Source organism: Callionymus lyra, unplaced genomic scaffold, assembly GCF_982586985.1.
Source record: "Callionymus lyra unplaced genomic scaffold, fCalLyr1.hap1.1 HAP1_SCAFFOLD_81, whole genome shotgun sequence".
Lineage (NCBI taxonomy): Eukaryota > Metazoa > Chordata > Actinopteri > Syngnathiformes > Callionymidae > Callionymus > Callionymus lyra.
The window spans coordinates 80,001-90,000 of NW_028258580.1; the positions used below are offsets into that span (position 1 = coordinate 80,001).

The window sequence follows — 10,000 nt, forward strand, 5'->3', positions numbered from 1 at the left end:
GGGCCTGGGGAGCCTCCTCCTGCGGGGATGGGGAACCAGGGGCCTGGGGAACATTTTCAACACTTTGGGGCATTTTTAAACACTTTGCTCTTTTTCCCCCTCTCCCAACCAGGGGGCCTGGGGAGCCTCCTCCTGCGGGGATGGGGAACCAGGGGCCTGGGGAACATTTTCAACACTTTGGGGCATTTTTAAACACTTTGCTCTTTTTCCCCCTCTCCCAACCAGGGGGCCTGGGGAGCCTCCTCCTGCGGGGATGGGGAACCAGGGGCCTGGGGAACATTTTCAACACTTTGGGGCATTTTTAAACACTTTGCTCTTTTTCCCCCTCTCCCAACCAGGGGCCTGGGGAGCCTCCTCCTGCGGGCATGGAGAACCAGGGGGCCTGGGGAGCCTCCTCCTGCGGGGATGGGGAACCAGGGGCCTGGGGGGCCTCCTCCTGCGGGGATGGAGAACCAGGGGGCCTGGGGAGCCTCCTCCTGCGGGCATAGAGAACCAGGGGGCCTGGGGAGCCTCCTCCTGCGGGCATGGGGAACCAGGGGGCCTGGGGAGCCTCCTCCTGCGGTGATGGGGAACCATTGGGCCTGGGGAGCCTCCTCCTGCACCAGGGGGCCTGGGGAGCCTCCTCCTGCGGGGATGGGGAACCAGGGGGCCTGGGGAGCCTCCTCCTGCGGGGATGGAGAACCAGGGGGCCTGGGGAGCCTCCTCCTGCGGTCATGGAGAACCAGGGGGCCTGGGGAGCCTCCTCCTGCGGGCATGGAGAACCAGGGGCCTGGGGAGCCTCCTCATGCGGGGATGGAGAACCAGGGGGCCTGGGGAGCCTCCTCCTGCGGGCATGGAGAACCAGGGGGCCTGGGGAGCCTCCTCCTGCGGGGATGGGGAACCAGGGGCCTGGGGGGCCTCCTCCTGCGGGGATGGAGAACCAGGGGGCCTGGGGAGCCTCCTCCTGCGGGGATGGAGAACCAGGGGGCCTGGGGAGCCTCCTCCTGCGGGGATGGAGAACCAGGGGGCCTGGGGAGCCTCCTCCTGCGGGGATGGAGAACCAGGGGGCCTGGGGAGCCTCCTCCTGCGGGGATGGAGAACCAGGGGGCCTGGGGAGCCTCCTCCTGCGGGCATGGAGAACCAGGGGGCCTGGGGAGCCTCCTCCTGCGGGGATGGAGAACCAGGGCGCCTGGGGAGCCTCCTCCTGCGGGGATGGGGAACCAGGGGGCCTGGGGAGCCTCCTCCTGCACCAGGGGGCCTGGGGAGCCTCCTCCTGCGGGGATGGGGAACCAGGGGGCCTGGGGAGCCTCCTCCTGCGGTGATGGGGAACCATGGGGCCTGGGGAGCCTCCTCCTGCGGGGATGGGGAACCAGGGGGCCTGGGGAGCCTCCTCCTGCGGGCATGGAGAACCAGGGGGCCTGGGGAGCCTCCTCCTGCGGGGATGGGGAACCAGGGGGCCTGGGGAGCCTCCTCCTGCACCAGGGGGCCTGGGGAGCCTCCTCCTGCGGGGATGGGGAACCAGGGGGCCTGGGGAGCCTCCTCCTGCGGTGATGGGGAACCATGGGGCCTGGGGAGCCTCCTCCTGCGGGGATGGGGAACCAGGGGGCCTGGGGAGCCTCCTCCTGCGGTGATGGGGAACCATGGGGCCTGGGGAGCCTCCTCCTGCGGGGATGGAGAAGCAGGGGGCCTGGGGAGCCTCCTCCTGCGGGCATAGAGAACCAGGGGGCCTGGGGAGCCTCCTCCTGCGGGCATGGGGAACCAGGGGGCCTGGGGAGCCTCCTCCTGCGGTGATGGGGAACCATTGGGCCTGGGGAGCCTCCTCCTGCACCAGGGGGCCTGGGGAGCCTCCTCCTGCGGGGATGGGGAACCAGGGGGCCTGGGGAGCCTCCTCCTGCGGGGATGGGGAACCAGGGGCCTGGGGAGCCTCCTCCTGCACCAGGGGGCCTGGGGAGCCTCCTCCTGCACCAGGGGGCCTGGGGAGCCTCCTCCTGCGGGGATGGGGAACCAGGGGGCCTGGGGAGCCTCCTCCTGCGGGGATGGGGAACCAGGGGCCTGGGGAACATTTTCAACACTTTGGGGCATTTCACAAGCGCTTCCCTCGCTTACGGCCACACCACCCTGAATGAGCCCGATCTCGTCTGATCTCGGAAGCCAAGCAGGGTCGGGCCCAGTTAGTACTTGGATGGGAGACCGCCTGGGAATACTGGGTGCTGTAAGCATTTTTTTTTGCCATTATTTGTGGGTAGAAAAGTGAGAAAAGTGACCTAAAATAGAACCGGGACTAGGCGGCAGTTCCCCCCACCAGGCGGCGGCATTTGGGGCATTATTTGTGGGTAAGAAAGTGAGAAAAGTGACCTAAAATAGAACCGGGACTAGGCGGCAGTTCCCCCCACCAGGCGGCGGCATTTGGGGCATTATTTGTGGGTCAGAAAGTGAGAAAAGTGACCTAAAATAGAACCGGGACTAGGCGGCAGTTCCCCCCACCAGGCGGCGGCATTTGAGGCATTATTTGTGGGTCAGAAAGTGAGAAAAGTGACCTAAAATAGAACCGGGACTAGGCGGCAGTTCCCCCCACCAGGCGGCGGCATTTGGGGCATTATTTGTGGGTCAGAAAGTGAGAAAAGTGACCTAAAATAGAACCGGGACTAGGCGGCAGTTCCCCCCACCAGGCGGCGGCATTTGGGGCATTATTTGTGGGTCAGAAAGTGAGAAAAGTGACCTAAAATAGAACCGGGACTAGGCGGCAGTTCCCCCCACCAGGCGGCGGCATTTGAGGCATTATTTGTGGGTCAGAAAGTGAGAAAAGTGACCTAAAATAGAACCGGGACTAGGCGGCAGTTCCCCCCACCAGGCGGCGGCATTTGGGGCATTATTTGTGGGTCAGAAAGTGAGAAAAGTGACCTAAAATAGAACCGGGACTAGGCGGCAGTTCCCCCCACCAGGCGGCGGCATTTGGGGCATTATTTGTGGGTCAGAAAGTGAGAAAAGGGACCTAAAATAGAACCGGGACTAGGCGGCAGTTCCCCCCACCAGGCGGCGGCATTTGGGGCATTATTTGTGGGTCAGAAAGTGAGAAAAGTGACCTAAAATAGAACCGGGACTAGGCGGCAGTTCCCCCCACCAGGCGGCGGCATTTGGGGCATTATTTGTGGGTCAGAAAGTGAGAAAAGTGACCTAAAATAGAACCGGGACTAGGCGGCAGTTCCCCCCACCAGGCGGCGGCATTTGGGGCATTATTTGTGGGTCAGAAAGTGAGAAAAGTGACCTAAAATAGAACCGGGACTAGGCGGCAGTTCCCCCCACCAGGCGGCGGCATTTGGGGCATTATTTGTGGGTCAGAAAGTGAGAAAAGTGACCTAAAATAGAACCGGGACTAGGCGGCAGTTCCCCCCACCAGGCGGCGGCATTTGGGGCATTATTTGTGGGTCAGAAAGTGAGAAAAGTGACCTAAAATAGAACCGGTGCAGGCGGCATGTTCCCCCACCAGATGGCGGCATTTGGGGACCCGTAGTGTGGGCAGAAAACTCACCAAAGTGACTTAAAATAGAACCGGTGCAGGCGGCATGTTCCCCCACCAGATGGCGGCATTTGGGGACCCGTAGTGTGGGTAGAAAACTCACCAAAGTGACTTAAAATAGAACCGGTGCAGGCGGCATGTTCCCCCACCAGATGGCGGCATTTGGGGACCCGTAGTGTGGGTAGAAAACTCACCAAAGTGACTTAAAATAGAACCGGTGCAGGCGGCATGTTCCCCCACCAGATGGCGGCATTTGGGGACCCGTAGTGTGGGCAGAAAACTCACCAAAGTGACTTAAAATAGAACCGGTGCAGGCGGCATGTTCCCCCACCAGATGGCGGCATTTGGGGAGCCGTAGTGTGGGCAGAAAACTCACCAAAGTGACTTAAAATAGAACCGGTGCAGGCGGCATGTTCCCCCACCAGATGGCGGCATTTGGGGACCCGTAGTGTGGGCAGAAAACTCACCAAAGTGACTTAAAATAGAACCGGTGCAGGCGGCATGTTCCCCCACCAGATGGCGGCATTTGGGGAGCCGTAGTGTGGGCAGAAAACTCACCAAAGTGACTTAAAATAGAACCGGTGCAGGCGGCATGTTCCCCCACCAGATGGCGGCATTTGGGGACCCGTAGTGTGGGCAGAAAACTCACCAAAGTGACTTAAAATAGAACCGGTGCAGGCGGCATGTTCCCCCACCAGATGGCGGCATTTGGGGACATGCAGTGTGGGTAGAAAACTCACCAAAGTGTCCTAAAATAGAACCGGGACCAGGGGGCCTCTTCCCCCACCAGGTGGCGGGCTTGGGGGGCTTGGTTTCCGGGTAGAAAACTCACCAAAGTGTCCTAAAATAGAACCGGGACCAGGGGGCATGCTCCCCCACCAGGCGGCGGGCTTGGGGGGCTTGGTTTGCGGGTAGAAAACTCACCAAAGTGACCTAAAATAGAACCGGGCTAGGCGGCATGTTCCCCCACCAGGCGGCGGGCTTGGGGGGCTTGGTTTGCGGGTAGAAAACTCACCAAAGTGTCCTAAAATAGAACCGGGACCAGGGGGCATGTTCCCCCACCAGGCGGCGGGCTTGGGGGGCTTGGTTTGCGGGTAGAAAACTCACCAAAGTGTCCTAAAATAGAACCGGGACCAGGGGGCATGTTCCCCCACCAGGCGGCGGGCTTGGGGGGCTTGGTTTGCGGGTAGAAAACTCACCAAAGTGTCCTAAAATAGAACCGGGACCAGGGGGCCTCTTCCCCCACCAGGCGGCGGGCTTGGGGGGCTTGGTTTGCGGGTAGAAAACTCACCAAAGTGACCTAAAATAGAACCGGGACCAGGGGGCCTCTTCCCCCACCAGGCGGCGGGCTTGGGGGGCTTGGTTTGCGGGTAGAAAACTCACCAAAGTGACCTAAAATAGAACCGGGCTAGGCGGCATGTTCCCCCACCAGGCGGCGGGCTTGGGGGGCTTGGTTTGCGGGTAGAAAACTCACCAAAGTGTCCTAAAATAGAACCGGGACCAGGGGGCATGTTCCCCCACCAGGCGGCGGGCTTGGGGGGCTTGGTTTGCGGGTAGAAAACTCACCAAAGTGTCCTAAAATAGAACCGGGACCAGGGGGCATCTTCCCCCACCAGGCGGCGGGCTTGGGGGGCTTGGTTTGCGGGTAGAAAACTCACCAAAGTGTCCTAAAATAGAACCGGGACCAGGGGGCCTCTTCCCCCACCAGGCGGCGGGCTTGGGGGGCTTGGTTTGCGGGTAGAAAACTCACCAAAGTATCGGCAAAATAGAACCAGGGAAGGGGGGGATGTCGGTCACAAGGTGCCCGAGTCAGAGAACCAGGAAAACGGACATAAATCCAGAAAACCTCGGTGTCTGACTGCTCCTCAAAAAGTGGTCTTTTTGATGTCACGAGCGCAACCACCTAGAGGTTAATGGGGAGGGATGGTGTGAGCGCAAACGGATTTTTCCTAAGTGTGACTGCTCCTCAAAAAGTGGTCTTTTTGATGTCACGAGCGCAACCACCTAGAGGTTAATGGGGAGGGATGGTGTGAGCGCAAACGGATTTTTCCTAAGTGTGACTGCTCCTCAAAAAGTGGTCTTTTTGATGTCACGAGCGCAACCACCTAGAGGTTAATAGGGAGCGAGTACAACAGGGGAGGGAGTGAATGGGCTCGGACTGTGGCCGAGCCTGGTGCCTCAAAATCGGACAAGGTTGGACTGGAAGCCCGCTGAGAACTCTGGTTCTTTTGCCAGACGAAACGAATTTTTTCCGAGTGTGACTGCTCTGCAAAAAGTGGTCTTTTTGATGTCACGAGCGCAACCACCTAGAGGTTAATGGGGAGGGAGTGGAAAAAACGACAAAGTGTTGAGCTCCGGACCGGGATGGCGGGCGACTCGAGCGGTCATGCCCGACTTTGAGACACTTTGTCGCGGTCATGCGAGCGACCTCCACTGCTCCCCGGAGGTGCCCCGGACCGGGTTGGCGGGTGACTCGAGCGGTCGTGCCCGACTTTGAGACACTTTGTCGCGGTCATGCGGGCGTCCTCCGCCGGTCCCCGGAGGTGCCCCGGACCGGGTTGGCGGGTGACTCGAGCGGTCATGCCCGACTTTGAGACACTTTGTCGCGGTCATGCGGGCGTCCTCCGCCGGTCCCTGGAGGTGCCCCGGACCGGGTTGGCGGGTGACTCGAACGGTCATGCCCGACTTTGAGACACTTTGTCGCGGTCATGCGGGCGTCCTCCGCCGGTCCCTGGAGGTGCCCCGGACCGGGTTGGCGGGTGACTCGAGCGGTCGTGCCCGACTTTGAGACACTTTGTCGCGGTCATGCGGGCATCCTCCGCCGGTCCCTGGAGGTGCCCCGGACCGGGTTGGCGGGTGACTCGAGCGGTCGTGCCCGACTTTGAGACACTTTGTCGCGGTCATGCGAGCGACCTCCGCCGGTCCCCGGAGGTGCCCCGGACCGGGTTGGCGGGTGACTCGAACGGTCGTGCCCGACTTTGAGACACTTTGTCGCGGTCATGCGGGCGTCCTCCGCCGGTCCCTGGAGGTGCCCCGGACCGGGTTGGCGGGTGACTCGAGCGGTCGTGCCCGACTTTGAGACACTTTGTCGCGGGCATGCGGGCGTCCTCCGCCGGTCCCTGGAGGTGCCCCGGACCGGGTTGGCGGGTGACTCGAGCGGTCATGCCCGACTTTGAGACACTTTGTCGCGGTCATGCGGGCGTCCTCCGCCGGTCCCTGGAGGTGCCCCGGACCGGGTTGGCGGGTGACTCGAGCGGTCGTGCCCGACTTTGAGACACTTTGTCGCGGTCATGCGGGCGTCCTCCGCCGGTCCCTGGAGGTGCCCCGGACCGGGTTGGCGGGTGACTCGAGCGGTCGTGCCCGACTTTGAGACACTTTGTCGCGGTCATGCGGGCGTCCTCCGCCGGTCCCTGGAGGTGCCCCGGACCGGGTTGGCGGGTGACTCGAGCGGTCGTGCCCGACTTTGAGACACTTTGTCGCGGTCATGCGGGCGTCCTCCGCCGGTCCCTGGAGGTGCCCCGGACCGGGTTGGCGGGTGACTCAAGCGGTCATGCCCGACTTTGAGACACTTTGCCGCGGTCATGCGGGCGACCTCCGCCGGTCCCTGGAGGTGCCCCGGACCGGGTTGGCGGGTGACTCGAGCGGTCGTGCCCGACTTTGAGACACTTTGCCGCGGTCATGCGGGCGACCTCCGCCGGTCCCTGGATGGCGGGCTCCAGTGAGGTCGGCGGGGGAAGGCTCGGGCTGAGGCCGACTTCGGTGCCTCAAAGTCGGACAAGGTTGGATTGGAAGTCCGCTGTGTTGAGGACCAGTGGCATTCGGCGGTGGAACGCTCAGAACTTGGCCGACATCGGTGCCTCAACGTCGGACAAGGTTGGAGTGGATGACCGCTGATAACTCTGGTTCTTTTGCCAGACGAAAGAAATTTTTCCCGAGTGTGACTGCTCTGAAAAAAGTGGTCTTTTTGATGTCACGAGCGCAACCACCTAGAGGTTAATAGGGAGGCACCATAACAGGAGAGGGAGTGAAAAGGCTCGGAGGGTGGCCGAGCCTGGTGCCTCAAAATCGGACAAGGTTGGAGTGGATGACCGCTGAAAACTCTGGTTCTTTTGCCAGACGAAAGAAATTTTTCCCGAGTGTGACTGCTCTGAAAAAAGTGGTCTTTTTGATGTCACGAGCGCAACCACCTAGAGGTTAATAGGGAGGCACCATAACAGGAGAGGGAGTGAAAAGGCTCGGAGGGTGGCCGAGCCTGGTGCCTCAAAATCGGACAAGGTTGGAGTGGATGACCGCTGAAAACTCTGGTTCTTTTGCCAGACGAAAGAAATTTTTTCCGAGTGTGACTGCTCTGCAAAAAGTGGTCTTTTTGATGTCACGAGCGCAACCACCTAGAGGTTAATAGGGAGGCACCATAACAGGAGAGGGAGTGAAAAGGCTCGGACGGTGGCCGAGCCTGGTGCCTCAAAATCGGACAAGGTTGGAGTGGATGACCGCTGAAAACTCTGGTTCTTTTGCCAGACGAAAGAAATTTTTTCCGAGTGTGACTGCTCTGCAAAAAGTGGTCTTTTTGATGTCACGAGCGCAACCACCTAGAGGTTAATAGGGAGGCACCATAACAGGAGAGGGAGTGAAAAGGCTCGGAGGGTGGCCGAGCCTGGTGCCTCAAAATCGGACAAGGTTGGAGTGGATGACCGCTGAAAACTCTGGTTCTTTTGCCTGACGAAAGAAATTTTTTTCCGAGTGTGACTGCTCTGCAAAAAGTGGTCTTTTTGATGTCACGAGCGCAACCACCTAGAGGTTAATAGGGAGGCACCATAACAGGAGAGGGAGTGAAAAGGCTCGGAGGGTGGCCGAGCCTGGTGCCTCAAAGTCGGACAAGGTTGGAGTGGATGACCGCTGAAAACTCTGGTTCTTTTGCCAGACGAAAGAAATTTTTTCCGAGTGTGACTGCTCTGCAAAAAGTGGTCTTTTTGATGTCACGAGCGCAACCACCTAGAGGTTAATAGGGAGGCACCATAACAGGAGAGGGAGTGAAAAGGCTCGGAGGGTGGCCGAGCCTGGTGCCTCAAAATCGGACAAGGTTGGAGTGGATGACCGCTGAACACTCTGGTTCTTTTGCCAGACGAAAGAAATTTTTTCCGAGTGTGACTGCTCTGCAAAAAGTGGTCTTTTTGATGTCACGAGCGCAACCACCTAGAGGTTAATAGGGAGGCACCATAACAGGAGAGGGAGTGAAAAGGCTCGGAGGGTGGCCGAGCCTGGTGCCTCAAAATCGGACAAGGTTGGAGTGGATGGCCGCTGAAAACTCTGGTTCTTTTGCCTGACGAAAGAAATTTTTTCCGAGTGTGACTGCTCTGCAAAAAGTGGTCTTTTTGATGTCACGAGCGCAACCACCTAGAGGTTAATAGGGAGGCACCATAACAGGAGAGGGAAGGAAAAGGCTCGGAGGGTGGCCGAGCCTGGTGCCTCAAAATCGGACAAGGTTGGAGTGGATGACCGCTGAAAACTCTGGTTCTTTTGCCTGACGAAAGAAATTTTTTCCGAGTGTGACTGCTCTGCAAAAAGTGGTCTTTTTGATGTCACGAGCGCAACCACCTAGAGGTTAATAGGGAGGCACCATAACAGGAGAGGGAGTGAAAAGGCTCGGAGGGTGGCCGAGCCTGGTGCCTCAAAGTCGGACAAGGTTGGAGTGGATGGCCGCGGAGAACTCTGGTTCTTTTGCCTGACGAAAGAAATTTTTTCCGAGTGTGACTGCTCCTCAAAAAGTGGTCTTTTTGATGTCACGAGCGCAACCACCTAGAGGTTAATAGGGAGGCACCATAACAGGAGAGGGAGTGAAAAGGCTCGGAGGGTGGCCGAGCCTGGTGCCTCAAAGTCGGACAAGGTTGGAGTGGATGGCCGCGGAGAACTCTGGTTCTTTTGCCTGACGAAATAAATTTTTTCCGAGTGTGACTGCTCTGCAAAAAGTGGTCTTTTTGATGTCACGAGCGCAACCACCTAGAGGTTAATAGGGAGGCACCATAACAGGAGAGGGAAGGAAAAGGCTCGGAGGGTGGCCGAGCCTGGTGCCTCAAAGTCGGACAAGGTTGGAGTGGATGGCCGCGGAGAACTCTGGTTCTTTTGCCTGACGAAAGAAATTTTTTCCGAGTGTGACTGCTCCTCAAAAAGTGGTCTTTTTGATGTCACGAGCGCAACCACCTAGAGGTTAATAGGGAGGCACCATAACAGGAGAGGGAAGGAAAAGGCTCGGAGGGTGGCCGAGCCTGGTGCCTCAAAGTCGGACAAGGTTGGAGTGGATGGACGCGGAGTACTCTGGTTCTTTTGCCTGACGAAAGAAATTTTTTCCGAGTGTGACTGCTCTTCAAAAAGTGGTCTTTTTGATGTCACGAGCGCAACCACCTAGAGGTTAATAGGGAGGCACCATAACAGGAGAGGGAAGGAAAAGGCTCGGAGGGTGGCCGAGCCTGGTGCCTCAAAGTCGGACAAGGTTGGAGTGGATGGCCG

General features: G+C 59.1%; 1 non-coding gene across 1 annotated transcript; it reads left to right on the top strand.

Moving 5' to 3' along the window:
* The first annotated feature begins 2,079 nt into the window (after nt 1–2,079).
* On the top strand, nt 2,080–2,198 carry LOC148058451 (5S ribosomal RNA). The gene has a single exon (XR_015709838.1). It is a non-coding gene; the product is annotated as a 5S ribosomal RNA (ribosomal RNA).
* The last annotated feature ends 7,802 nt before the right edge of the window (nt 2,199–10,000 follow it).